We start from the raw sequence: 24,885 nt of genomic DNA, 5'->3' as shown, positions 1-24,885 counted from the left end.
TAACTCCACTGGGATGCTTGTTTAAGGAAGGATGGATTTTGTTGTCACAAAGTGCAACACCATAGATGCCTCCTAGTGACAGATTTCTGCAAAGTCAGGCTGTGGACGTCCTCGAGACAGACATGGCACAGGAACAGGGAGGCGTCAGCATCCCAGGGCTCCAGAAAATTCCTCTTCAGGTATCTACTCTTCTATCTGTTCACCTTTGGGAAGGCAGACAGAAATCACATCCTAGGAACAACATCTGGTACCCTAGGACTAGCATCTAAAGCATCCATGTACACTAACCCTCACTATAACATGATGATATAATGACTTTAGTGCTGTGCCATTTCTACTAGTTTTCTTTTTTAAAAAATTCAGGCCACTTATTTGCATTTCATGGATAAGTTTCTGAAAAACAAAACAAAACAAAGCTTTCTTTTCACTGAACTAATACAAATATTTGCATTTTAAAATGATACTAGAAATGCCTTTGATTCTAGAGGAAAAATCACCATCTTTGTGTGATTTTGATTTTCAAAGACACATCTGGGAAGGTTAATCAGCTTTCAATCCCTGTGATGAAATATCTAAGAGAAACAGCCTAGAGGAGGAAAGGTTAGTTTAGGCCCATGGCTCTGGAGGTTCCGGGCCATGGTCCCTGGTTCCCTTCCTTCTGGCTGGAGTGAGGCAGAGTGTTATGGTACAGAAGCACACCTCATGGTACCCAAGAGAGAGTGAGAGAGAGAGAGAGAGAAAGAGAGAGAGAGAGAGAGAGAGAGAGAGAGAGAGAGACAGAGAGAGAGACAGAGAGAGAGACAGAGAGAGACAGAGAGAGACAGAGACAGAGAGAGAGAGAGAGCGCAAGCAGAGACAGAGAGTATAAGTTGAGGGGCAAAGCATGCCCTCTCCAGGCACACACCAGTGATACCACTCCCTTCCTCTTATCTGTATCTCCTAAGGTTTCCATGACCTCCCCATGGACAGTTTGACCATCCATGGATTGGTCCAGTAATGAGGTCAAAACATTTCTGAGACAGGCGCTCCCCAAACATCCCACCTTTGAACTTTGCTGTATTGAGGACCAAGCCTTTAAGGCATGAGCTTTTGGTGGGTCATCTCATACTCAACCTGTAATACTAGGCAGGCTAAAATCTAGTATTGTAAGTAACTGAAATCTTTCATGTGATCAAACATCTCACACTGCCTGTATAAATTTGGCCAGAAGACAGCGTAGCTGGGACCGAAGGCATTCTAAATAAAAACAAGTCTTTACCGGGGCTGTAGCTTGAGTTTATCTTCTTCAATATGGCGACCCAGGAGAATCCAGGGAAGACACAGATCCTTTCTGTGTCGGAGCCCAGCAGGGAAAGGAGTGTGAAATGAGCAGCTGTGACTGCTCACCCTGGGTGACAGTTGAGAGAGATCAGACCATTTAAGAAATTGACATTAGGTGTAAGTTACTAATGGATTTGGTGCTTTTTTATCTTAATAGGACAACTTACAGACTTCAGTACTCAGTATTTCTGGAAAATTTGCATGAATATGCTTTTAATTTAGGCATCCCTGATTTGTTACAGGGCTCTGGCTTACCTCACGACTTTCCATATTAATCCTCAAAATTAGCATAATGTATTTGCAAACAGTGGTGCCCTCTCCTACCTCTTACCTCGCTCTGAACTCTTGCAAAGTGATTAATGTGAGGAAATGCAGCTTTTTCTGAATGAGTGAGCTGTCTGCGGATTTGCACACACATGCACACACTCACACACCTCTCTCCCTGGAGGAAGAGATGTGGCCCAATTGCAAGGGTCAAGACTGCTGCAGACGCGACTCCATGCAGCTCTCTGTCTCTTAATAGATTCTTACGAGTAGGTACAGCTATTTGCCACGGCTGTGAAGGGCGCTGGAAGATAACAGGTAGCTTCCAATCTCACTGTGGAGAAAAGTAGGTTAGAATAAGCACATGCGGGAAGGCACAGATTCTTCTGTTTTCTGCAGTCCTGCACGGTGCAGAAGCAGAGCCACAAGCCCTTTCTTCCAGCCTATGTCCTAGATAATGTGGGAACAGTCATGGGGAGCTCTTCAGAGGGAATCGGGGCGAGGAGCCCTATTCATTCACAGGCGCGCAGGCCCCAGCTCCTGCAGGACAGAGGAGGCCTGAGGAAGCCCAGCCGGAATCTGAATCTGGGGCAGCGCTTTGGTTTTCAGCTGATCCTTTCCGCGGTACCGCAGCGTGCAGAGTATGGTTGGTAGATGAAACGCCCGCTTTGTGAACTTACGCATGAGGCGTCTGCAGAGTCAGGCAGGGCTGAAATCACCTCACACCACAAACGTGGTTGTCGTGCGGAGCCCATGTAATGCGTACCATGAGCACAGTGTGATGTGTGTGAACCCGTTCACGGTGGTGTCTGGAGCCCCGCGCAGAGTTTGCAGGAAAGCTTGGGGGAGCAGGTTAGAATCCAGGTCCGCAGGGAGAGGCAGCGCTGAGCATCACTAGAAAGAGAGGGCCCGGGTGTGAGGAGCGAATCGTCCAGGAAGACTAAGCACATTTGTTGATTTTCTGTTTTTCCTTTGCGTATTTGTTTTCCTTTATCATATGAATTCCTATGAATACAGGAAGCTCCTTGTGGGATCGTGGGGGAGAAAGGAAGAATTTTTAAAATTTACTGTAACATAAATTAGTATTTGGATCCTGGAGCGCAATTTCCTCAAATACCCCAAAGCAAAATGGCTTCTTGAAAGTTCATGGGTAACACAAAGGCTGCGTGGACAAGTAGTCCTGACGCTGTAGCTGAATGCACTCGGACACATAGGACACATAGTCCGAGTCACCTCCTCTGGACTCAGGGTGCCTTCCCCTCTGCAGGGGACCCTTTCCTTGGCTTCTTCTGGAAACCCCAAGGGCTCTGCTTGTAGGTGGCAGTGTCTCTGATTGTGCAGACTTTGAATTCCAGGACTTCAGTGCCTGTCAGGCTACAGAGGCTGTTTGATGTTTGTCAGCTCCTGCATCAGGAGCGCTGATCTTAAACTCTGTTACTTATCGTCTAAATTAGAATACAATGTAAATGCCTGCATTTGGTTCTCAAATTGTTACGGGAGTTGATGCAATGTGATCCGGTTTCCCCAATATAAAGGAAGAGGGTACTTTTTAGTGAAAAGCACATGGAGAATGATTTCAATGTGGCATTTTAAAAACTACTTTAAAGGTATCATAGATTAATACAAGGTCGTATTGATATGTTCTAAAGAAGGGAAATACGGGCTAGGAGGGCATGAGTCACTTTCGACTTCAATTACTGAATTAAAATCTGTGAACACAGAAGTACCAGGAACAGATTAAATCAAAGCTCCAAGTTTCATTTATCTCATGGCTACTTTCTTTTTTTTTTTTTTTTTTTTACAAAGGGAACTAATGTCAGTCATCACAAAAATCCAAATAAATTCATAGGCTGGTAATATATCTCTGGTAGAGTCCTTCTCTTAATTTCTAGCAACACACGTGCACGCGCGCACACACACGCACACAGACTCTTAAACCAGTATCTTGTTTGATTCTCATCTCACGGAAGGCATAGCTGGGTCACCTGCTAGGAGGCGCCAGTGTGTCAGCAGCACCTGCAGTATGCTGTGGAAGGAAATCCAGATGCTCATTGCCTGTAGAGATCTATTTTATTGGGCTGTTCCTCACCTTCCTAGAGTAGAGACATGTTTGATCATTTCATCAAACAGTTTAATAGTAGACTTAAAAATGGAAACTGTAGAGATTATGTTATTGATAATCAACACTAAGTTTTTTGTTATATTAGTAAACAGTTTTATTGATTGGGACAATTTAAGTGTATTTTGACTATAGAAGACAAGAAATACTTTGGATGATTCCCCCAGTGTCTTATCTCAAACCTGTCCTAGCCCAGCAGTGGAAAACTGACTGTGTATGTCAAAGTTAGTCTGATTCATTAAAACTGATTTTACACATAAAAATGTAATTCATATGTAACAGTTAAACGAGGGGCCAATGTATTTTCAGCACTACGCTCTATGCAAGTGCGCTGGACACTAAAGTTGTTTTCCTGTTTATTTTGAGGCAGGGTCTTCCTCAGTTACTCAAGATGGCTTCAAATTTGGAGATCCTCCTTCTTCAGCTTCTTTAGTAGCTCTGGTTCCAGGTGTGCATACCACATCCTGCAAGGGCCTATTTTAAACAGGTCCCATGGATTTTGACATTTTGCGTGCAAATTTGCTCCTCATCTTCCCTGCTTTGTGCATGGTAAATGATTAAAACTTCTATTTCTGGTACATAGGGAAAAGCCTCAAGTGTTGGACACTATAAGAACTCAGTAAGATTTACTATCATATATGTGTTTATGGAATACATGTTATCACCTATGATCATGCATAGTGTAATATGCATTCATTTAGAATACAATATGGCACTATACCCATGTTCTATGTATGATCATGTCTGTCAGGTATGCAATACATTATATATAAACATGTATAAACATCCTATGTGAATATGTACACATATACTACATGTAGCTAAGGTTTAACTGCAGTAATTTAGATTGGTAAGAATTTGTTGGGTGTGAAGTGTTTAAGTTAAAAATGATACACTCAACTGCAGAGGTCAAATATGTCTTGGTAACCTTCACAGCTGAAAATTTCAAAATTCAATTTGTATCATCACCCTCGATTTGCTGAAGAAAATCCTAAAAAAAAGTATAGATCCTGTAAAATTTTGGGGCCTTGTCGCTTTTGAGCAGTCTTTGCCCCCGTCTTCCAGATTTTCTTTTCTGTCACTTCAGTGTTATTTTCTACACGTTGGCTAAAGAAGGTTCCCGTGAGAGTTCTCTCCTTGGCCGGAAGCTCCTGGCAGCCACTCTAACCGGTACTGGGCAACTTGCGGCCATTCTCCCTGGGAGACCGGGCCCTGTGCTCTTCTGGGCCAGGTGGAGTTGTGGCTGAGCTTTCTGCATCCTGTGTGCTTATCTGAAGAAAGATACGGGGAGGAAATAATTGATAAACTCAGCTCTGTCTGAGACAGAAAATTGTTTCATATCAGCCAATTTCATGAAAATTAGTTAAATTTGATATGAATACAAATATAATTTTGACTCTGAGTTTATTTTAATATCTGCTTTCTGTGATTTGATCATATGAAATCAGGGCTTATTCAGTAAAAGTAAAATGAGTCCTCTCCTCCTCCTCCTCCAAACCACACAGGGATTTTGGAGCATGTAAATATGGAAATTGAGCCAATGTATTAAGTGTAAATTAACTGCTGCCTGACTATATAAATGGTGGCCTAGTTAGCATGGTTAATGATCAGAGGGATATTCCTTGGAATATCTAGTATCAAATATTTACATATGCTATGTAGATATAAATGCAGGTATGTGTCTATCTATGAGTAATTATTCCTTTCTGTAATGATAAACAAATACATTAATAACAGAAGTATGCTGGCATTGAATACTTTTAAATGATTTTTGGGATTTGGGACTAAGTACGGCATATTGTATCCACAGTACAACTTTCGCCTTGGTGGTTTTCTTCTACCTTTAAATCACATTGTCCCTCTGTGTGAGCACTGATTGGTGACTCCTCCTTGGGTTTGAACTTGAGAAGTTAAGTATTTTAAGTCTTCATTTTAGAGCCATAAGATAATGCATGCCACTGGACCATGTTGTAGATGGTGTACATCACCAGAAGCACTGCTGTATTTGAAACTGTATTAGTAAACATGGGTCTTCTGATCCTAACTAGCTGTGCCCTAAAAATAGAAAGTGATATTTTTGCATTGATTGGGGTCATTAATAGCTTCCTAGGTCTCCATACACTAGGAGTGTTTATTGTAGTAAGAACAGTAAGCAGAAGAAAGATTGCCTTTGCATCCAAAGTAGCTAATAGTTGTTGCTTCTTAAACTGATTGATTCTCTTACCTGAGCTGGAGAGAAGAGACAGAGAGGCATTTACTAACAGGAAGAAACACAATGGTTAAAGATGGATCCAGAGTTTAGAGATCCACTTCCCCTTGAGACCTCTCCCTGGATGTCTCAGAGTCTGCATGGAATGTTTTGGAATTAAGAGAGGCAGGATGCTCCTCAGAGTGGAAAAGCGGAGGACACCACACTGAAGGAGACAGATTTTTCTGTTTCCTATTATCTTTTACTTTGCTCTTCACTTAAATTAGGTTTCTCAGGTAAGAGGTGCCATGGCGTATTTAAGCTTGTGTGTCTGATTGGTTTCACCTAAAATTACAGTTTCTATGTGCATCCATTTCCTACAAGTAACTCAAGTTTACCCTTCTTTATGGCAGAGTAGTGTTCCACCAGGTGTAAAGACCCATCTTCTTTACCCATTCATCTGCACATGAGCATGGAGGCCTATCTGAGAATGACCTATCATGAATTGTGCTATAAAGATAGGCATGAATGTGTCCCCTGGGCAGTAACATGATGTCTTCAACTTTTTCAGGTACATAACTAGGAGTGCAATAGCTGAGTTGGATTGGATTTTTGTTTTCAGCTGTTGAAGACTTTCCATAATGATGCCCACAATAAGACCATGGTTTTAAAAAATATTTTATTTATTTATTTTTTATTTTAAAGAAAGAAAAACTTTTTTTTTATTGGTACCGGGGATCGAACTCATGACTGTCTGCTTGTAAGGCAGGCGCTTATGCCGCTGAGCTAAATCCCCAGCCCCATAGAAAGAAAAACTGATAAAAAACAATGGTGTATCATTTCAAAATAAGATTGTAGGAGAGTAAAAATGGTTACTACATTGTTATTTTCAAAGTGGTTGCTTTGATTACAAGCTAGATATGTGAAAAATTGATCAAGGGATATAGACACACCCCTTTCTTTTCAAAGAGCTAGTATCAATTAGCAGTATAACTATCTTAACTGTTTTGAAGAGCATGATTTTTCAAGTAGCTCTAATGAGTTTTTAAATTGATTCTCTGTCTCTGTCTCTGTCTTTATGTCTCTGGATTGAGGTCATTGCCTATTCCACCCAAATCCTTCTGTTTTTTCCCTTGCGAACACCTGATTTATGCTTATTATCGTCATAAAACTCAAAGACGATGTGTATGTTGGTGGGGGAAAAACAAGGACACTGGCTTTAGCTTCTCGCTAGCCAGAGTGTGCAGCCGAACAGTGTGCACCAGAGACTTGCTTGAGAGAAATTTTAGAAAGTGTTTGAAGTTCCAACAGCAGCGATGCGTCAGGTCAATCAGACACCAGCAGTGCCCTGCTACCTCCTGGCTCTGCAGCTCCGTCTTCCAGGAGAGAACAGGGAGGGAGAGGGTTGGCCTGTTCTGCGTGACATCCCAGACAGCAGGAGCACTGCAGAGAGAATCAGAAATGCCGAGGGAGGGCATCCCAGGCGTCCTTGGTGCCAGAGCGGATGTTTTCTTCTGCAGCTAAGCAGTCTGGGTTCTCTCTGCACGGAGGCCCAGGAGGGAAATCCCTTCCAAGGTGATGGATGTGCCTCCTGCAGCAGTCTGCAGCAGAGCTCAAGCTGGAGCCGTGGTGGTTTCTGCCAGACAGAGAGAGAGAGAGAGAGAGAGAGAGAGAGAGAGAGAGAGAGAGAGAGAGAGACAGAGAGACAGAGAGAGAGAGACAGACAGAGAGGCAGGATCTGCACCACACAGTGGAAGGAACTGTCTTCCATGCATTTCTGCAGGAAGATGCAGAACTGAATTATTTTTACCTGATCCTCTGGAAGCGTTGCTCCGCACCGAGTGTAAGGGAGACAGAAGGTACGGGCTCTGCCTGACTGCGCTGCTGCCATGCACTCTGGAAGGGTGAGGAGGCGTGGCCTGTATCCTGTCTGCTGGCTGCTGAAGGAGATGCCAAGGGCCCGCTCAATGTTTTGGAAGCCATGGAAGTGTAAGCAAGGCTATCTTGCATTTGAACAGTGTCACCTAAGAAGATAACTTATTTTCACAAGCATTCACTTTATTTTATACAATTGGGTTCAGGATTTCCAGAGTATTCACAATTCTACTCTTGGTGTCTATTCCCAAAGTCAAGTTGTGATTAGTTTATGCCATTTTATGTACATTTGGACCCAATGACAAAGTAATCAGATGGTGTCCAACTAGTGCCTGCTCTGAAGTCAATATTGTAAGTCCCCAGTTCCAAGGCCTTCTTCACGTTTTTCTCGGGGTACCCACAAACAGTGTCTGCATTCACAGAGATGCAGGTGACCTTAGAAATCCTCAAACATCTTCCCCCTTTTCTGTTTATGAAAGCTCTATTTCCATTTTTTATTCTTTTTTTCAATTTATTTTTTTCCTTCCCTCTTCCTCCCCAATTTCTTTTCTCCTTCCCATTCAAAAAAAAAAAAAAAAAAAAAAAAAAAAAAACCTCCATTTTGCTCCCTGTTTATACTTTGGTTTTCTCATGCAAGAGAACCAGTGTGATATTTAAACTCATGTGTCTGATTTTTTCTCTCTCAAGATTATGGTCTTGGAGTGCATTCATTTATCTAAAAATATCTCAAATTGGTCCTTCTTTATGTCAGAGTAGTACCAGGAATAGCTAGGTCAAACAGAACGTCTGGTTTTAGTTATCTGAGCAATCCACATCTTGCTTTCCATAGTGGTTGTCTTGGTTATTTTCCTTTTCTCGTCTTGCTGGGACAAAACACCCGACACCCAAAATGAAGGAAGGAAAGGTTTACTAGCTTGCTGTTTGTGAAGGTTTGAGTCCATAATCAGCTGGCTCCAGGACAGGGTGGCATGGCACTGGGGCAACACTTCAAGGCAGTAGCCAGCAAAAGCAGCCAGAGCAAAAAGGGGTAAAGATAAGCCTCTTCTCCTTCCTTTTAGTGTCTGCAGGCCACTCCTCTCTACACCCTGGGCAGATGTAGCACCGAATCTCCTTGCCCTCCTTTGAACTAAATGAGGATATGTACAAAGTAAGGATCCTGGCTCCCTGCTGAGTCTCTCAGTTAAACTTCTAAACTTCTCAGATTGACACAGTGTATCAACCATAACAATCCAACCCATGTCAATTTGGCAATTTGTCAATTTCTTTAAATCAGCCTCCAGATACAAAGACATGCTTATCTTAACATTTTGCAATCTGAACATTATAACAAAGATTAACAATCCTTAAGAACCAGCATTAAGTCTATCAACATTATATTACATTAAAAATATAGCATTTTGCCCTTGGACTCCCAAAGATTCATGCACATCCCTTTATGCAAAAGGCTTTTAGTCCACCTGAAAGAGTTGCCAAAGTCTTAACAGTTTAAGCATTGCTGAAAAGTTTAAGTCCCAAGTCTCCTCCAAGATGTAAGGCAAATCTTAGCTGCAAGACTCTGTACAAAGGAAAACAAAGTTATACATGCAATGGCACAAAATAAACATTCCATTCCAAAAGATACAAACAGGGAGATACAAAAGGTTGTGACTGAAACAACTCCAAAATCCAACAGGACAAACATTAAGTCCTGTAGTTCCATGTGCACTATTTGAGGCAATCTGTGGCAAATTGTGAGCTCCAAAGGGTTTGTGTGACTCCTCCCCTATGGTTACCAATTCCATGGCTTCTCTCTTGGGCTGTCTTTGCTCCGTCACTGCAGGTTTCCTCAGATAATCCACATTCCTGGCTTTTCCAAACTTCTGGGGTCTCCATAGCACCTTTGGCTTCACACTCAGTTTCACACATTGCCCTCTCAGGCTTCCTAGGCTTTCTGAAATCGGGATGGAAGCCTTTTTAACCTCAGAACTCTTACATTCTCCATGTACCTAAAATCAGTGCCACGTGAATGACACTGAGGTCTGCTGCCAGCTGGAGCAGTAGCCAGGCTTTCCTCTCTCTTGCCTGTAGGAGTCGAGCACCTGAACTGCTGAGCACTCTGAACCTGATTGTGAGGAACAAATTCGCTATGCTGCTGCCAGCTTGGAATATGCTGTGGCTTCCACCATGCTGGAACATTGTACTCTGCGCTTTCTTCTTCAATCAAAGCCTCATTTTTGCAGTTTTGAGATTGCAAAGCATGGGGACCAGCTGTCTCTTCCTGTGATGCTCACAGGCCATCTTTTTTATTTTTCTGTTCCTTCTGAGGAATTGAGATCTCAGCTCTGTCTTTGCAGTGCACAACTTTCTGGTCAAATTCACAATGTTTTAAATCATCCTGCTGGGTACCTTATTCTTGATTCACAACATAAATTTGGCTAAAAGCCCCCAACAATAGCCATGCCACTGCCTCAACATTCAACTGCCTTGAAATTTCTTCTACCAGATTAATCAGCCCACCACCATTAATCTTAGTCTCAGATATAGTCTCTGGATACAAGCAAAATTCAGACAAACATTCCACCAGGCCATAAAATGCATCACGTGGACTCCAACAACCAAAGCAGTCCTTCTTTCTATCAGAAACTTCCTGAGCCTCATCTCTACTGGCAGGATTTCCATCAGCCTTCTGGTCTTCTGATCTCTGATTAGAACCTCACATACAAAACATCCTAAAATGTTCAAGCTCTATACATTCAGGCGAAATCTTTGAACCTTTTCAAACTCTTCCGACAATCCTTTTCCCAAAAGACCTTAAACCAGATGGTCAGGTACAGTCACAATAACGGTCCCACTCCTGGTACCAGAATCTGTCTTTGTTACTTTTCTTTTTCTCTCATTGCTGGGACAAACCACGTGGCATCCAAAATGAAGGAAGGAAAGGTTTATTTAGCTCACTGTTTATGAAGGTTTCAGTCCATAATCAGCTGGTTCCAAGGCAGGTGAGAATGGCGCTGGGGCAACAACGCTTCAAGGCAGCAACAAGCAAATGCAGCCAGAGCAAAAGAGGCAAAACAAGCCTTTTCAGCCCCCCACCCCCATGGCAGATGTAGCACTCACTAAATCTCCTTGCCCTCCATTGTGCAGCATGAGCATATTTACAAAGTAAGAACTGGTGCTCATTGAAACCTTTAAGTATTATTCCCACACACACCCTTTATTAGTACAAAAATCTCCCTGTCTGTCGTATGTCCCTGTTCAAGCCAAGCTGAGCAGATGGTGTCCCCAGGAGAACTCCCTGAGGATGCAGGCCTGTGGGTGGCAGCAGCGGCCAGGCTATGAGTAAAGGGAGCAGCGTCTCCTTCCTTGGAGAGACCAGCAGATGGGGATGGCTCTGCTGCCATTGCTCATGGTGAGGTAATGGAAAAGCATGGCATTCCTGGCCTACCACAGGCAACACTCTTGGTCTGCAGTCCGTGACACTTTGTACCAGGGTCCTGAGCCCCCAGGGTAGTGTCATAGCAGAGATAGGCTAGTGAGCAGAACAGAGTAAGAACTCTAGGATGGTCAAATGTATGGACAGGATGCCTAGGCCAGGGGTCAGCAGCAGGGATATGGGCCTTGTTGATGGTGAAGCTCCACACTGGGTCAGTAGCTGAATGTGGGAACCAGGGAGAAGGCAGATTCTGTCCCTTGGGCCAATCAGTGCCCAGGGAGTGGGGCTACTGAAAGCGAAGACTCTCAGGAACATCACACAAGACCATTGGGTCCTAAAAGAGAAAGATTAAACATTTCTTGGGTAAAAAGAGGAAAGATTGAAACAGATGGAAGTTCTGCACATCCTACTCATGTCTGGGATCCATTGTGGCTGGTCCTCAGGGAAGGCGAGGCTAAGATAGAGAGTGTGAGCTAGGGAGAATGTCTTGGTTACTTTCTTTGTTTGTTGAGACAAAAATACTGACACCCAAAGTGAAAGGAAGATGGGTTTATTTAGCTCACTGTGGAACTGTGGAAGTTTCAGTCCATGATCAGCTGGCTCTGAGGTTGGTGTCATATGGCAGAGGTGCACTGCAGAGGAGAAACAGTCCATTGTAAAGCAGGAAGCAGACAGTGCAGAAGCAGCAGCATCCTGCCTTCCCTCTCTCCCTTTATATCCCTTCTAGGGTCCACACGTTTTGATTGGTGCCACCCACACCCAAGGTGGGGCTTTCTGTTGTCCACATCCAAGGCTATGCCAAACCCATAGTTATCATGCACCCTCTATCCCAGTAGTGTGCTCTAGATCCAGGCAAAGGCCTACCTAAGAACACATGAGGCTCTGGGGAGGAAGGGAAATTGGGAATTTAGACGCAAATCATAACAGCTGAGAAGAAAGTACTCAGGGTCTGCTTTGGCAGCCCATCTCTGCTACAGAAGTTTGAAAGGTGATAAGGACAGAAGCTACTGTCTTTATTTTAAAATTTGCTTTTTTGAAGCCTAGGCCTTTTCTTCCCCCATACTTCCAGCCATGATTTTTGCTTCTTGTTTGCAGCAGCTGCCCCTGGAGTACTGAACAGAACTCCTTCTTACCACTTCTGAGCATCTCAGTTAGCAATTTGTGTTCTCTCACCCCAATCCTGAGTCTCCTGTATCTCCCAACCTCCCCTCTCCTTGAGAAGGGTTTGCTAGCTGAGGGGTTCTCAAGCCTTCTTCTGCCTCAGGATCCCTTGCAGGGCTGGCTGCGCTGCAGCTCTGTGGGCTGCACCATAGAGTTTCTGACTCAGCAGGTCTGCAGTCAGACCTGAGATGTTCCCACTGCACTTTGGGAAGTGGTGGAATCAAAATACATTGGATTGAGACTGGAGAACATGTCAGGCTGCAACTGATAGCCATTTGGCTGTCAGCATTTTGTTGATGTTTGATCCCAGAGGATACAAACAGAATCAATAAGTGGCAGGAGAAGGCCATTCTCCAGGGCACCATCAGGAACCCAGCTGACAGAGAGGCACTGGCTGGGGATGCAGGTGCAATATGAGGTCAGCTGGGCATCTATATCCCCATAGGAATCACTGACAATCCTTAGCATGGGTGTGCAATTCAAGCAGATGACCTTGTTTCCTCTCAACTCTAACAGGCAGTGATTTTGGTTTTCCCGAACTCACTATTTTCATTCAGTGTAACATATGAATAATCAAAAGCATTCTCTCCATAACTCAAACTTTCTACTGGCCAAGCAGTTGCTGTCAGAACTCTCTTCCTACCAAACTCAACATTTACCCCATTTTCCAGAGAGGTGAGCAGTCACTATGGGATTCCTTGTCCACCATTAAAGCCATTTCATCTAAAAAGAAAGTCAGTATTTAAGTATTATCATATTTCCCATCTCCAGCTAAATAGGTAATTGTGCAGTTACTTTGAGAAAGCAAAGTATTTTCAGTGTAATGTTCCACAAAGATTTCTATATGTGTTGCTTATTTCATGCAGAAAGTGAAGAGGAAGTAGGCTGTTGAACTAGTTGTTTATAAATGTCACTGCAGAGTTTCTCTCCCATTTCAGTGCACGACCTTGAGAACTGAGAAGGAGATCAGGGGTTGGGAGTCCAATAAATCTGCCTTCTCTCCTGTACTTGTCTCCGAGCACTGATGGACCCTTTGCAGTAAAGGCAATGCAGAAGTATGTGAAGTATGGGGAACACAGTGCCAGAGTGATTGAAAGTTCTCGTTTCCAGATGCAAATATTGTTTCTGAAGCTTTCAACCCTCTCCCCTTGGTTAAAAACTCCCAGCTTGGAAGTGCAAATGAGTCTGACGCCTTAGGGAACATCTGAATGGTCTTGATGGAAGCATTGATAGGATGATCTCAAATATTAAGGGTGTTGTAAAGAGTGCACAGCTGGGTTTGATTTGTTGCCTACCATGGACACTCTGAGCTTCACACCCCAGCTTTTCTTTTTATCTCCCCAAAGTTAACTGAATCCATTCACTGAACTTGGGTAACTTTGATAAAACATAGTCAGAGCAAAGAGCAGGTGTGCTGCATGCTTGGCACTGGCCCGTTTACTTCCCCTTTCTGGAGTGACTTTCCATGGGATGGGAATTGGATTCTTGCTCTTTAGAAATCCTTGCATTCTGATACTCTGAGCTTGTACTTTATATTAAAAAGATCTTCAAAGACGTGTGATCACCATTGATCCAGCCTAACCATCTGTTTCTATGTGTCCAAACACACGAACTCATGATACATGAGGTCCCCAGGCCAGCAGTGAACCTTACAGGGTGTGAGCTGCAGCCCGGCTCTGCAAAGGGACTCAGTGTTTCGTGTGCATCACAACTCGGTAAGATTCAGCTGGGAACTGTACATACTTCACCCCCACTGAGCTCATCCCATGAGTGCAAAGACTTCTCCCACTTGACTGTACCCTGTTCATGGAGGTGACTCCCTGCTCATGGGCTGGAACTTGTAGCTCAATCAGCTCTCCCAGTTTTCATGAAACACTGTGTGCTGTGGTACCTGATTTCCTTGCACAGTAACTTGTGGTTTAGTGTAGCACCGGTGTTCATGGAAGGATCCAGTTACTCACTATGATATTTTGTCATGTGAACTCTCTGGAGCCCAAACCACAGGTGAAGAACAAGGCTGTGCACCCACAGTTTCCTTGGAATTAAGAGTATAAAATAAATAATACTGATGCAGCATGAATATATCAAACTACTCATGGATGTGAACATGACATGACAAAGTAGAATGCCAAGAAGCAAAGGAGATAATGTCCAGCCTATATTGAGAAGTCGCCCAGCTTGGTGAGGAATTGTGGAAAGAATGGTAGATAACCTAGTAGAGAAGGTAGGGAGGAGGAACTAGAGGGTGCTTTGGGGCCGCCTGTGGACCTGTCAATATTGAGTTTTTTTCAAATGTATTTGTCTCTGTACTGTAGGTGAATTCACAACTCAAATTAAACTGAAAGGAAGACTCTTTGCACCCAGGAGATAAAAAGGTAGCAATAAATGTGGCAGGCTATTATGGGATAGTTCCTCAAGAGCAAGAGCACAGAGCTTACAGAGAACTTAGTTTATGTAGAATTTAAAAGTAGGAGGTACAAATCAAGTGACAAAAGGCTACATAATTGGTTACATGCATTGAGTCATATATTTACAGATACGTTAGTCTTGAACAGATTTGTTGAAACACAGGAACTGTTTATCAAAATATAGAAGCAATCTGGGAACAAGGGGAGGGGACCCTCACAGGGTGAGCATAGATAATGGTGTCCAGGCCAGGGTGTCTTAAGGTACAGATAATTACTCTGACTCAGAGCTTGTAAGAGATGTAGCTGGACATAGACACAGTGAAGGGCTGTTGAATTCAGAAGCAGAAACTTGGCTAAAGAGCTCTAATCTACGTCATGAAGTACCTGTAAGTTTGCTATTTTATAAATGTGTCCTTCTGTTATAATTGTGCCCCAACACCTGCACCTCATGCTCTGCCAACATGGAACATTTGCCATAGAAAGGAGTCTTGACACTAAATTTGTAATGGCCAAATTGCAAGCTGCAGGAAGCTTTGAGGTTTTCTGTTGCAATGATTTCTTTGTGTGGTGGAGCTGACTTCAATCCAGGAAGTTGAAGTGACTCATAAGAGGCTTACTGGTCAGAAAAGCTAAATGATGGACTCCTGTCCTGCCTTGTTCTCTCTCTGTCTCTTCATCCATTTTCTTTCCTTCCTTCCATTTGTTTGACCGGTGGTACACATGCAGTTGTTCCAATGTGCATCAAGTAGCACAAGTCTCCCCATTGGACAATCTCTTGTTGGGTAGCACAAGTCTCCCCATTGGACAGTCACCTGTTGGGTAGCACAAGTCTCCTCATTGGACAATCTCCCATTGAGTAGCACAAGTCTCCCCATTAGACAGTCTCCCATTGGGTAGCATAGTCTCTCCATTGGTCAGTCTCCTGTTGGGTAACCCCATTGGACAGTCTCCCATTGGGTAGCAAAGTCTGCCCATGGGATAATCATGCATGTATTTCTGGTGGTTCAGGTCGATCAGAACTTGTTAAGAGCATTCCTCTCCTATAGCTTACACAGCACACTGTTCCTTGTGCCGTGGAGTTTCAGTTTCAAGAAGTTGCTCCTATACTTTAAATCTGGAGAGAAGAGCGTATTGAGTCATAGTGTTAATCTCATCCTTCTTTAGAAATTAGATACAGAAAAAAATAACTCAATAATTGTAAAAAAATTGCATAGGGTTAACATCTTTGTTTTTCTGATTTGGAATTGAACTCAGGATTCTCACACTGAACTATATCTCCAGCTTTTAATTTTTAAAATTATTATACCAGGTCTCAATTATTCAATACATTGTGCAGGTTGGGCTTTAACTTATAGTCCTCTGGCCTCATCCTCCCAGAGTACAAGCATGGCAGGTGTGCACCACCACCGTCTCCAAGCCCCCATTTATCCTTCTCTTACCTCCGTACCAAATAGCTTACTAAGTATGAGGGGCTGGTTTTCCAAAGGAGGTAAGACTGTGAAAGATGATATTGAAGGAGCAGTTTAGGCTGCTCCAAATGTGGCTGTGTGGTCTCCAACGATGCACTTAGGCCCTTCGACCCTGCTTTCCCTTGTCTGTAGAACGTAGATCGGAACTTTCTCCCTTAGAACCGCATTGAGAAGATATCATCCTCTAAATATTAGCCCTCAGCCTTGCTTGTGGATGTCATATTTCAGAGTCCTCAAAAGACAACAGGGCAGGAAAATGTCATGTAATGAAATAAGACAGCAGCAATGTCCAGTGATAGCCTTTGTTCCTCTAAGGGAGTAATATCCAGTCATTTGTGTTCATTTCCCTCACAGGATAATCAATATATACAATGCTCTGCTTTTTGAATGGAAAGGAAGGGACTTGGAGGAATCTAATTAAATTGCAAGCACACATTTAGAAGAGCTTCCTCCAGAGCAAACTCAAAGCTGCCTTGCAGTTGCTGTACTCACGTGGACATGAGTCAGGAGGGATGGCTGAGCTCTGGGGCCCAGAAGGGCTGGCTCTGAGGTCAGGTTCAGGTGCTGGCCGTGGCCCAGCTGCAGGCAGACAGGGAGGAGACACAGGAGAGCTGCAGACTCCAGTCCATTTTGTTCGCAGGTTAGCAGAGCCAGCTTCTGCTTCCGTCTTTGATGGGCTACAAGAGAAAGTCTTTTGAATTTAAGGAATCAAACCACTGCTGTGTTATGAAGCAACAATTTGAAAAGCCTTTGTAGGCTGTCTGCTGAAAGACAGCTCTGTACCTTTTCGCACAAACCGTCCACACTGCGTGACATCTCTGTGCTTTCGTTTTTAAAATTTCATCTTTCCAGTGTATGCCCCTGGGAAATTACAAGGATCACCATCCAGCATTTGGCAGGGTTTGCCTGCTTCCTGAAACAAAGCTGGGTTTGTGGAAGATGCTTTGCAGTTTTACATCTCTGCCTTGGCCTGTTGTGTCTCCTGGACTTTTTAATCAAATCTCAAACAAAGAACCTTCCAAATTAATTTCTGTGGCTCTCACAGCCTCTGTGTCAAGCCCAGCTCGCAGCTTCTTTGTGTATCTCAGAATTTAGACTGTTTTTATGATTCTTGGCTAACATATTCTTTTAGGCTGTGTCATGCCCTGACCTCTGTTTTAGTGCTATTATTACTGTCTGTTTTGGGTTCATTCCTTTGTATTTTTTTTTTATTTGTTCTTGGGCATGTCACTGATTATTGGTATCTCTTCTAGAGAAAAGCAGCAAAAGGAAGAGCGTAGGCATTGAAAATTCTCCCAATTCATAGGTAAACATCTGAGTTTAATGGAGTCGCAAGCTTTGTAAGATTCTTACTGCGAAAGTGAGGTGCAACCTATAGCAGCAGCGGTGAACCTGTGCAGTGCATGGGTCTGTGCATAGGCAGGACCCTCTCGGCCTGCATGCCAGCCACGCAGATGAGTTGCTCTTTCTAAATTAAAGCCTCAGTATTTGGGTTTAATTGCAATGTGCCATGAATAAGTGGGTGTTGTGTTGCAGTTTAGGGATTCAGTATCAAAGTTTCGCCATCCCTGATCTATTGTATAGATGCTCATTTTAGGATTACTTTACAACCAAGGCAACACATGAAGGTTTTCCTTTAACATGTATTTTATGGAGTTGATATAACAAGGGTTTTGTTAATTTTTGCTGAGGCTTATTTTTTTGTGAAATGTTACATAATCCACAGAAAACTGTCTAACTCTGGCTCTGAAAAAATCTACAGTTCCCTCCTATCATCGATCTTTAGACACCACCTTCACCATCTTCATTAGAAACTGTCTGGGGTTACCAAGCACACATTTCATATTAAGTAGGAGTAAAAACATAATTAAGACCTACAGAAAAAGTGTCTTTCTGCCTGCTAATTTTCTGTTTCAAAAAAAAAAAAAATAGTATTCAGAAGTAGTTTTGAAACTGATGCTTGAAATTCCTGCTACATACTCTATAGATTTTGGTTTTGCATAGATTAATATTCCTGCTTTGTACAAAAACTGCCACACAAATTCTCAGGGGGCAAAGATGTCCCCAGGGAGACAAGATGTTACATAACTACTGCTTTTTCCCTTGTGAATGCATCTTGGTTCAGAAGGACATAGTGAAACAAAGAGGATGGGAGCTTAGTATAGAGCCATAGTGTAAATCACGCTTCAATCTGTAAACATCTCTGACTTATCTACTTTAAGTAGGACTATGTTTCACTCCTTGCAGAAGACACAATGATAGGCAAGTTACTGCCTCTGCCATGCAGCTGGTCACAAGGTAGTGGAGACATAAGCTAAATAAATACCAGCGATAACACATGTCTTCCAGTAGTTATAACCAAGCATTTCAGAAGAAAAAATCAGATAATTTGGGAGAGCAAGGAATGCACACAATAAATAAATATTTTTTGGGATAAGCTTTCATAGGCTAAATACTAGCCTCTAGACTCTCTTCTTTCCAAGCAAGTAAGATATACAGAGCCATAATGATTAGAAAAATATTTTTATATATTCCTGGTTTGCATGAAATTCACCCAGCGGGAGGTTCCACAGTGTTTTTTTTTGTAAAACCACATTGGTGTCACATGCACACAATTTAATTAAACAAAAAAAGTCAAAATTTGAACTTGGGTTGTGAACAAAGCAAGTTGGAATAACTGTGATCTTACACACATCCTTTCCATTAGAACCCAGTGCCTCCCTTCTTGACCAAATCATTGAATTCCAATGAGAATATCAGCCCAGAAGCAGGCACCAAATTAACTGTGAAGGTTCTGTGTACATTTACACTTTCCCTTGTGTTGTGTCTTGTATAGATCAAGTAGAGTTGGTGGAATAAAGTCCAAACTCATTATCTGTTTCATTTTAGATGATAATATTCCAGTTGCTCCATTGTGAAATGTGAATTTATAAATCAGCCATTTATTGAGATCTTACACAGCAAATTTTGAGAGACTGTGAATTGGTAAAATGAGAATTATTTTGTGATACTCCAAAAAATTATCACCTTAGCAATATTCCACTAAATCCACTAATTCTGTGATGGTCAGTACAGTAGTTATTAGTCATATCTGGTTATCTAAATTTCAATTAATTAAAATGAAGTAGAATGAAAATTAATTTTCTTGGTTGTCTTTTCAGGTGCTCATGAGTCACACAAGGGGTGGCTTCCATGAGGTACTGGGCAGATTTTGAATATTTGCATTGCTGCAGAAAATTATACTGGGCAGGGCTTCCCTTCGGTTCATTTGGGGGCAGAGTCAAAAGGTTTCACTGCTTAAGACATTAAAGAGTAACATATTTCTTGAATTGAAAGAGAATCTTAAGAATTTCTCATTACTTGGGAATTCCTTTTGAAGTCTGAAAATCTCTATCTTTGGTTAAATATGAGCACTAAGCCAAGAAAGTAGGATGTTGATTTTGGTGATAATAACTGAAATATGATGAGACTCTTGGTGACATTAACCAAGTTAAAAAGTCTTACTAAGAATGAGCCGATTCTGTGAGATGTTTTGTGTCTCATGGGAGATTGTTCTCAACATTTTACTATTATTTTTTGCGGGGCACTAGGTATCACTTAATGACCTCACATTTGCCAGTCAGGCGCTTATGCTCCTGAGCTAAATCCCTGGCAGTTCTCAACTTTTTAAAAAACAAGAGTAGATACGCTGAGGTCTGGTGGTCTGCCTGGTAGTTATACATGCCAACACTGACCTTTCCAATCACATCGAAGTCTGGTTAACACATCTGTGAGAAATGTTTTGTATTTGCGGCTGAAAGCTATGGGATATACCTTGAATACAGTGAAATGCCTGTGTTGTGTCACCAACAACTGGTTGAGAGCTTCATCTCGTAACTGTAATTATTTGTTGTAATTATATTAAACTATATGAGAAAATGTTGGTTGAATATTTAGTCAGGGTGTCTTCCAAGGTTGAAAGGACATAGAAGAGCTTCGAAAATCCATACTCCAAGTGAAATGATTGATGCAAGTTTCAATGTTAGATGATGGAAATCAGTTTCACAGGAGAATGATCAATAAGCCAGAATTTTCAAAACAGATTTTGAAATGTAATGCAGTCACGTTCCCATTGATCGCATAGATGGAGCAGCACTCTAGACTCTCTCCACTTCAGAAACGGACCCACGTGAAGCCCACGAGTGGTCAGTAGCTCAGGTAGCATGCGGCCTGCACTGCAGACACTGTGCCTGATTGGACCTGCAGCCTGGCATCTAGTATTAGAATCCCCCTGTGAGCCTCAGGGCTTACCTCGCCTGGTGACCAGGAAGTGGTGAAACATTTTGGACATCACCAGGAATCTCTGTGCTATGCCTGTGCTGTTTCCCTTTTGCTGTAAATCCTCACCTGTAGTTAGCTGTTTCATGTTAGTGACCTATTACATGAAACACGACACATGAATACGCGTCTCGGTGGAACTCACCTGACATGCCAGTTCCAGCGTAGGTTATGGAGTCAGTGGAAGCGCTATTCATGTTATTTTTAGCATTTCATGAAACAGATAAAACTTTATTTTTCAGTGAAGCTGAAAGTGATAATCTTAAGGATTATTGGCTTTTTAAATTTTGGGTTTTTTTTTTTTTCTTCAAATGCCATTCTTAGTATTATTGTGGTGTTATTTGGTGTTAGTATGTGACTAGTTTCATGTTTCCCTATAAACTTACACATTCTGATAATTAGTTTGAAAGTAAAAACCTCTCTATAAAGGGAAAAGCAAAAAGAAAATGTGTAAGTTAGATTTTTGGTGGGGAAATTTCTGGATGAAATTTCTTGAGCAACAACGAAAGAGAATTGAAGGGAAAAAATGGAAATAGAGCTTTTGCAGAAAGGAATAGGACCACGAAGTGGGAGGAGCAGGGAGACACGGGCCACACAGAGGGGGTGAAGAAGGGCAGATGCAACTCCCCGGAATAGGTGGGATCATTGCGTGCTGCAGTCATGTGCCCATAAAACAGATCAGTTAAAAGCGGAGGAAATTGCTTGATTAATCACATGTTTCTAAACTCTTTATGCAGAGTGCATTCATAGTACCTCCAGTGATTACCAGTAACAGTGTGTGTTTCTTTGAACCACTGTGACATTGTGCCAAAGTCTCCCTTTAGAAAACTGTGGTTTGCTTTGCAGGAATATAATTTTGACCCCACCCTAGAGATTACACCCGAACACATTTGCTGGCAAGTGCATGCTCTCTGCCCTTCCCCTCGCGGCCATGGATGGGTCTGCCACAGTCAATAGTCTTGTCCATGTTCATTATTAGGCACTGTGTCAGAAGATGTAGTAGTACATAAAATGAGTGACGGGGAGAGTGCCCATAAAATGGAATAATGTTCAAAGAGAGAGAGAAGGCCTTTTAGGAGTACATGTAGTTTCAACTAAGAATCTCTCCTTTTCCCTAGCAAAGTCCCCTGATTCCAAATGTCATAGGGGAAATGTGAGTAGTATAATTTTTCCTAAGGGTGGATGATTCCCTAGGAGCAAATTGTGTCATGACTTTCAAAGACCCCTACCCTTATTTAGATAAAAAGATTTCATGTGTGCCCTTCTTGGATAACAAGTTCATTCTATTCACTTTCACTTTGCTGCTACTCAGAGAACACTTGTATCCTTTCACACTGAAAATGGGGGCCGGTGTAATCATTTATATGAGAAAAACATGCATTTCTAATGCTGAGGAGCATAGGGGGTCTCTTTGGTTTAGATGTTCCAAAGATAAGAAAGTGCAGCTTACAGAAGATGGAAGACACACAATTGTGCTCATGTGTAAGCAGAAGTCATCGGTTAAGGCCCTGAGGTGCAGCTTAGTGGCATAGTCCTGCCTGGCAAATGCAAGGCCCTGAATACAATCCCCAGTACAAAACAAAACAAAACAAAGCCAAAAGAGAAAAATAATCAGTTAATTGTGGGCTAACTGAAAGCAACAAGTAAAAGGCAATGAAAACTTTTTATATCAACGGAATCGTCAGGAAATCCAGTTAAACTAACCAGAGGCTATCTAGCTGTGCAGAATGAAATCTACCCCAAAATATCTGGCTTGAAAAAGATGCCACCATTCCTACCTCTGCAGATATTCTTGTAGGGCCACTTTGCATAGATTCTGTGCATTCTTTCATGCTTTGCATTGCTAATTTCCTGATAAATGTAGAAAGGGTGTGGTTGTGGTCTTCAGGGACTAAGTCATCATCACCCATTCTCTAGCTGTGGGACAGGATGATACAGAAAGTACCGAGGATTTTCATTTCCTTTGTGAGATTGGGGTTTACTAGAAGTAGGGACAAACATGGACGAGGAGTACCAAAATCAACAAAAATAATGAGAAATCTCCACTGTCCATAAAATTTAATCAAATCCTTTCTCACTCATACTGGATGCATCATTTTCACACCTTGAGAAAGGAATACAAGTTTTCCCTATTATTACAGTTACTTCACTCTGCCTGAGTGGGCAAAGAATGCAATATGAGATGAAGGTCCTTACTGCAAAATCTAGAGGGACATGCTGTCCCTAAGTATATGAATTAGTTACTTTTCTGACACCCAGTATTAAGAAAGGCAAAATGCATTAGCTCACAGTTTGGAGAGTTTTCAGCCCATAATCAGTCGACTCCAAGGCAGAGTGGCACATGGCAGAGGGGCAACAGTTCATGTGGGCATAAAACAGCAAAAGCAACAAGAGAGGAAAGAGACAGAAAAAAGCCTTTCTCTCTCTTATACTATATGCAAGTATCAGCCCTGCAGGGGGTGTAGCACTGACATGTACAATCCCAGCACTAGACAATAAACTTATCACAAGCTCTGAATTCAGCCACTTGCAAAAAGCCCATCATCATGACTGCATGAGGCTTTGGGGGGACATCCAGACCCAAACCATAACATTATGTCAGAAAATTGAGTAACTGTATTCCACTGCTAATTCAATTGTAACTATTAAGAGAAAATATTTTCCCACTGATATTTTGTGTTAAAAGATAAGGTTTATATGTCAAAGAATATTGACCATTGGTATAATCAGTCATACTTCCAACCTGAGCTATCCACTCATTCTGACATAGACTACTAGGTATGAGTGAGGGCCAGGGTTTTACTCCTTCTATTTTTAAAAAAATTTTATTAGGGAAATTGTTTGTTCATTTGTTTTTTATTTTATGTGCCCTAGGCATGAAACAGCTTTGGCCACCAATCCAGGCATCAGCTAGGATGAACAAAGGATTGTCATCTGCTCTGCCCCTGATTGATGTAAGGGCAACACCAGCAATAAGGTGTCTCTGCCCATTGCCAGGGTTCCTAATACATGTTTGTAGTATGTAGTTACATTGCTCACAGGGAGTTGGTGCTTGTACACAACACATTTTAAATCTTTTTATGCCCCTTACCCTTCTCCTTCCCCTCCACTCCCTGTATCTCTTGATCCATTTTCAAGATTACTTTGTTTTCCTGAATGACATGATTTAGCTCAGAGTGTTCCTACTTTGGTGAAACTCAACAAAATGGACTTTCTTTAATGCTCAATTTAAATTTGTGTTAAGGACATCCTAGGGGGTGGAAAGCAGGCAGATTAGGCATGAAGAAGTCAACATGATGGTGCTTTTTAAAGTGTGAATCTCCGCTATTTAGAAGGAATGAAGAGCCTGTGACATGACTCTGTCTGGGGCTTGGTGAGGTAACAGCTGACCCACTGCATCTGGCTGAGCTTGAGGGTGCCTGCGCTCTTCATGACACGCAGTCTTAGGCAGCAGAAATATTGGTAAAAGAATCAATAGTGGCTGAATGGAGCAAAGATCTGGCTCCATTTCTGACCCATAAGCGACACGTCCCACAGCTCTGGGAATGAGCATGGAGCATTTTAAAGACATTTTCTTGCAAGCAAAGGTTGAATTTCACTGTTCCTGAATAATGCAGGCATTCAACTTCTCCCCAAACCGAACTGTGGTTTAGCAAAATGTTGACCATGTGTTCTTAAACTGAATAACTCATCTTTTATCTAGTGTTTCTGCTGTGGTCATGCTGTCACTAGAGTTAAAACTCTGACTCTTTCATGGCTTCTATTTTGGCAGTATCTTAAATATTCTCAGCTACTGCACCTCTGCAGCGACACTCTCGCTCCCGTGCTCTCTGATGTATCTGCAGTGTCTATCCATTGAAAAAGAAACAAAACAAAACAAAACAAAACAAAAAAAACCACATAGCTAACTTCTCTCTCATTGCTCCAGATCTATTACCAAATATAAACTGTCTTTGTGAAAATAATCATGATAAAGCAAAGCCTCCAAAGTTTTGTGCAGCCGTGTTCACTAAAGTGTTTGTTTATGTTTTCATATGCTGAAAGGCATAATTATTTTCATTTTGTTCTCAGAAGAGGTTGTAGCTTATTAGACCTTTTCTATGTTAGCGCTCTGGTATTAGAATAAATTTTGCAGATAATTATATTACTTTCTCACTTTGTTTCTTCCCAAGCCAGCAGCTTTTGTTTTTGTGTTTGTTTTATGTCGGATGATGCTCTTATTAGAATCAATGGCAAATGTGGTTTGTGTACATTTATGTGTCACTCTGTGAACGTGGCCCACTTAGGGAAGAACTGTAACTGTGCATACTGGTGTCCTCCTGGAGCCTTGGGGCACGGATCACCCTCAGCTC

At 42.2% G+C, this 24,885-nt stretch overlaps 1 protein-coding gene and 1 non-coding gene across 5 annotated transcripts in view; one reads left to right on the top strand and one right to left on the bottom strand.

Moving 5' to 3' along the window:
* The window catches only part of Nalf1 (NALCN channel auxiliary factor 1), a 543,379-nt gene that overhangs the window by 110,197 nt on the left and 408,297 nt on the right, over positions 1-24,885 (top strand). The gene's annotated exons all lie outside the window — the stretch shown is intronic.
* On the bottom strand, positions 23,395-23,534 carry LOC111753861 (small nucleolar RNA SNORA48). Its single transcript, XR_002788638.1, has one exon. It is a non-coding gene; the product is annotated as a small nucleolar RNA SNORA48 (small nucleolar RNA).

The sequence above is a fragment of the Cavia porcellus genome, unplaced genomic scaffold (genome assembly GCF_034190915.1).
Source record: "Cavia porcellus strain 051 isolate PalLab524CR breed Dunkin Hartley unplaced genomic scaffold, mCavPor4.1 scaffold_4, whole genome shotgun sequence".
In the NCBI taxonomy this organism is placed as follows: Eukaryota; Metazoa; Chordata; class Mammalia; order Rodentia; family Caviidae; genus Cavia; species Cavia porcellus.
Note: the sequence above shows the minus strand (reverse complement) of the source record. Positions and strands in the feature narration are given on the sequence as shown.